Genomic DNA, 5,713 nt, shown 5'->3' on the forward strand with positions numbered 1-5,713 from the left:
TTATTCTGTGGGACACCAGGTTAGAAAGGAACATACAGTACTGTAAATAAAAGGGGAAAAAATACTTCTAAGTTTAAAAAACAAATAAATAAAGAACCAATCCTGAAAGAGAAGAAAAAGTTTCTAAAAAATAAAAAAGAAAGAAAGAAAGATTTATCTTAGGAAGAATAGCTAATAAAGAAAGAAAGAAAAAGAAGATATAGCTAAGGAGGAAATAAAGAAAGAAAAGGTAAGACAGAAAGATAAAAAAGTAAAATATAGCTAGGACAGAAAGAAAGAAAGAAAGAAAGAAAGAAAAGGAAAAAAGAAAGAAAGAAAAGGAAGAAATAAGACAGATAGACAAAAAAGTAGCAGAAAAATATAACTAAGAAAGAAAGAAGAAAAAGAAAAACTGAAAAAGAAATAAAGAAAGAAAAATGTAACTAGGAAAGAAAGAAAGCAGGAAAGAAAATATAGAAAGAAATACAGAAAGAAAAGTAAAGACAGAAGGACAAAAAAGAAAAATATAGCTAAGAAAGGAAGAAAGAGAAGGAAGATAAAGGCAGAAAAACAAAAAAAATGTAGCAAGCAAGAAAGAAAAATACAACTAAAAGAAAGAAAAGGAAAGAAAGAAAGAGACAAAGAAAAAATGTATTAAGAAAGAAAAAAAGACATTTTAATAATCTGTCTGAGATCTAATTTTGGCAATAAATAACTAAAACAAAAGGAAGTAAAAAGGGAAAAAGGGAAGTGATGAAAGGAATAAAGAATGTAGTGGAGGTTTTGCAGAGATACTGAGACGTGAATGTAAGCCACATGGAGCTGGGAGGAGATCGCTCAGAAACAATTAGAGCAGCTGTTGTTAAAAATGAAAAAGTGTTAAAGATGACAGTTGAGGTCCTGATACATGTGTGTGTGTGTGTGTGTGTGTGTGTGTATAAAACTCGCAGTAATAACAGCTGTAAGGACAATGACATGGCCATTACGTAATTTAAACACTACTTACTGAAGCGTGAAGGTTTTCCAGCGCCTCCACAGGCATGTTACTGGGTAAACTGGTGTGAAACTATTTGAACCCCTCTCCCTGTACGTCTGTGTGGAGCAAAATTCCCATGTGTGTGACGCACTGGCATGCCCTCAAGATTCCTATTAAAGACGAGGCTTGCCAAGGAAACGCTACATGACCTTACTTAAGAGTAACAGACCCAGTTAACAGCGCTAAAGGTTCTTTATAATACTGAGAGTCGGAATACCGCGTAAAAAGTCTTCTCCAGCACATCCCAAAGATCCTCAAAACGTCTGGACTCTGAACATGATGTCTCACGCTTATGAACCACTTTTTCACAATTTGTGCCTGATGGATCTTGGCATTGTTATCTTTGAATATATCCATGACATCAGAGAAGAAAAAAATCCACTGATGGAAAATCCTGGTCACTCAGTACATTCAGGTTGTCATCTGACCTCATTCATCGTCTCTACCGTCTACATCATGTACACAGAGACGTGGGCCGCCTATTCCAGGAGGCTTCCCTGGACAGGGTGCCAATGCAGCACAGGGCACACACTACGGACAATTTGGGAACGCCAATTACTCTAATCTGCATGTCTTTCGACTGTGGGAGGGAACCGGAGAGCCAGATTTTTGTCAAGCACGCGAAGAAACGTGCAAACTCTAAACACATTCATACACTTACCCGAGGTGGGAATTGAACCCAGACCCTGGAGGTAAAAGGCGACTATGCTACCGTGCTGTCGACCTCATTTTGTCGTCACATGATGTTGCTGAGCCTAGACTGACCAACACAGGCAACCCCAGATCATAACACTGGCAATTTTTTTGCAAAGGCATTTTCTGCGATTATGGTTTTAAAATGTCTATGGTAAAAGGGAATTATCATTTTTTTTAGTATTGTGGTTACATTTTCTTAGATATTATAAAACAAACAAAAATCACAGAAAAACTTAAATGTCTTCAGCCATCTGTGCATGTTGCTCGTGTCAGTAGTGTCGTCTCCCTGAACATTCATTTGTTTTGTCGCAGTTGATGATGTCTTTATTTGCACAATGTTTTACAAAAAAAAAACAAAAACATCTTTTGTCCTGACAGTTACAGCAGCCGTGTGGTTGTCTGGGCTTTTTCCTTCAAACCTCTTCTTTGTTGATCCCAATTTCAGCTGACTGGACAATAAAAACGGGTCTGTCGTCGATTTGTCACATCAGCCAACTTTTCTGCATAAACCCAGGCTGGAAAAATAAAAAAAACCCACAAAACTTTGAGTTTGAGTCGAACAACAACGATCTTTGAACCCATTAACCTCAAGATGAACAACTCAGCTGTTCCCCACACTATTACACTGTGTGTGTAGGGTGGACACTATGAACACTAAGTCATTTGGCAGTAAGAAAAAGAAAATCTGTTGTTAATAACAAAGAAAAATAAGTAAACAAGCTTAAAAAAAAACGGAACAAAGAAAATCTTGGTAAGAAATAAAGCTGTCAATAAGAAAAGCAAGAAAACGAAATAATCTAAAAAATAAAAAAAGAACCATGTAAATAAGCAAATGGTTAAGAGCCATTCATCGGATGAATACTGCAGGTTCAGTTGGAAACAAGTTATTTAACCTTAACTGATGCAGTAGAAGACACATCCTGTGGTCGAGGAAAAGATATTACTCTGGTTCAGAAAAGTTAAATTATCGTCATGCACCAAGAAAAGAAAACTACTAAGGAGATTGCTGAAACTGCAAAAATTAGGTTAAAAAAATTATTAAAACCTAATAGGTGAGATTAATCTTAAAAAAAAAAAAGTCAACAATTTGCTGAAGAACATAAAAAATGGACTATGGAGCATTGGAAAAAAGGTCATGTAGTCTGATGAGTCCAAACTTACCCTTTTCCAGGGTGATAAAAAGTGAGGCGGGTAAGGCGATGCATCCATTATGCATAGCGTCCACTGTACAAGTCTGTGTTATATATCAGGGGTTGCTTCAGTTGCTTACTGTAGGTCTAGGCTCCGGAAAATACAATGAGGTCAGCTGATGACCTGAATGCACTGAATGACCAGGTTTTTTCATCAATGGATTTTTTTTTTACTTGTCCCTGATGGCACAGACAATAACAATGCCAGGATTCATCCAGCTCAGATTGCCAAATAGTGGTTCAGGGAGCATGAGACCTCATTTTCACACATGGATTGGCCGCCACAGAATCCAGACTTTAACCCTATTATGAACCTTTAGAATGTGCTGGAGAAGGCTTTACGCAACCGGCCGAATCTACCATCATTAATACGCAAGATTATGGAGAGAGATGAATGAAACTTTGGACGGAAATATATGTTTTGACATTGCCGAAGCTTATTAAAACGATTTTACGGTCAGAATTGAAGCAAAAGGCGGTCCAATGAATTATGGGACTTGTTTTTCCGGATTGTGTGGGAAGGAAGGGACAATCGGTTACTTATAAAAAATTAAAAAACAGCTAAAGAATGGGAAAAAAAGAAAAGAACTCTGTCTGGATGCTGTAGCGTTGCATTTTCTTTGCATTGGAACTAGAAGAGGCCCAGACCTGCTCCAGCATCACAGTGCAAATGTGCACACAGCAAGCTTCACCAAGACCTGTGGGACTAGAAGAACTTGAGTGTCCCCCCCACTGAACACCTTTTCCTCTGACATCAGGGCCCCAGCTCGCTAATACCCTTGTTGTGTAATGGGCACAAATCCCCACAACTCCACTCCCAGTGGAAAGAAGAGTGGAGGTGATTATAAGAGATTATAAAAACATCTGGAATTGACATTAGTCGTATACCGTATGTAGTATATTACATAAATAAATATAAGTACAATGTTAGTACTGTGATCGCAACACTGTCTAGCCTTTGGAATATTATGGACCGTATTTGGGAATAAGGACAAAAATGTTCTGATCTTGAAATAACTAAACAAATGACACCATTATTACAGAGTGAGCAATGCTGAGGAAAAGAATTCAGCAGAAAACAGTTGTCAGCAGTCTCAACAACACGAGTTAACTGAAATGTTGATTACTGTTTGGCAGCTGGAGTCCGGTTTCTACACAACAGGGCAGTAAATCTCTCAGTGTTTGCACTGCTGTCTAAACGCCCGACCGAAGATGACCGATAAGTGCTTTTCTCAAGAATGAAACATTGACTAGCTTAAAAAGAAATAGTGGGTAATTTAGTTTTCAGAAGAACTAATACAGATGTTTATCAGCTTTGAAAAGCATTTGACTGAGGAATTATGTGTAAAAGCATAGCGCCAAAGTTGTCCAAGCGTTTAGGAATCCAGCACGCAACACTACCTTATGCTACTGCTAAAAACAACAGTGATAAAAGAAAAAAAAAAAGGTTAGAAAACAAGTGCCGATTCTTCCTGTCACCATGTCTACAATGACCTGCTGAGCATCAAGTTAACAGGTCACTAAATTCTCGGTGAGCTTCCAAGCTTTTCCCAGAAAGAGTAAGATGTTGAAAAGATCTCCTAGTTACTCGAAACTACTGATCCTCTTGTATAGCAAAACAACGAGAGACAAACTGCCCCAGAAAGCTGATAATTGAAACCAGTCTTTTTCCTGGAACTCAAGAAAGCACCACCTTCTCCCCAGTTCATAAAATTCAGGTTTTATCCAGAATATGCAAGGAGAAAAACATACTAACAAAAAAAAGAAGAAGAAGAAGTGCTGCCACTTGCCACTTTTCACTTCCCTCCCACATGCATCATCTTGACAGTCAGCATCGGATGTGCAGGAGTGATATTCGAGTTCTAGTAATGCAGTTTTATTCGCATTTTGAAGTCTATTGTAACTTACATCAGTTTCACACCAGGCCGAATAAACAGTCCTAAATTTGTTACATTCTATTTATTTTATTTTTTTTGTGATTGAATGTGTGATATAAATGTGGCATGAGACAACAAACTAATACTCTGTTATAGTACTTAAGTATTTTTCTTTATGGAACGTAAGCATGTTCCATAAACAGAAATGACATTTTGAAAGTACAGATTGGTTAATGCACCAAAGTGTTAAGGTAAAATTAGACGTGATCTACAGTAGCTGAGTAACTAATATACTAAGCAAAGGATGCAAACTCTTAATTGGTTTGTATTTTCCACCAGTAACAATGCTGGTTTTTATAAAAAATATATATTACCTAAAATATATTTCCTTATATGAGGTCACATTAGGGGAAAAATTGAAAATGGAAAAAGAATTCAAAGGAAGTCAAAAAGTAACTGATGACTGAAAAGTGAATTCTGACTAATAGGTGCCATTTAGAGGTTGCATGGATAGTGGCGTCAACTTTCTATTCTGAAAAGGAAAACGTTTTACCAAACAAAAATTTCAGTACAGATTTATTTATTTATGACTATAATTTGAAGATTGGGCCACCTGAATAATACTTTCTAGTCAAGTGACCAGTAGAAAGCTAATATCTATTATGAACTTATAGTAAATATTTATTTATAAAAAAAAATTTAATTAACTCATATATTATCATTTGAACAACCCGTGTTCCTTAATTAAAAAAAAGTTATGCACAATTCTGCATTACTTTTGTTACAGCACTCTTATAATAATACATTTGATAAAGCTGGGTTTGCCCACTGAAACAAAAATAAAACAAATCACAAATTTTGCTTTTGGGGGGTGGGGGGGGGGAATCCCGTCTAACTGGAAATTATTGTTTTAAAAAACAGACAAGAAAACAATC

The sequence above is a fragment of the Clarias gariepinus genome, chromosome 9 (genome assembly GCF_024256425.1).
Source record: "Clarias gariepinus isolate MV-2021 ecotype Netherlands chromosome 9, CGAR_prim_01v2, whole genome shotgun sequence".
Lineage (NCBI taxonomy): Eukaryota > Metazoa > Chordata > Actinopteri > Siluriformes > Clariidae > Clarias > Clarias gariepinus.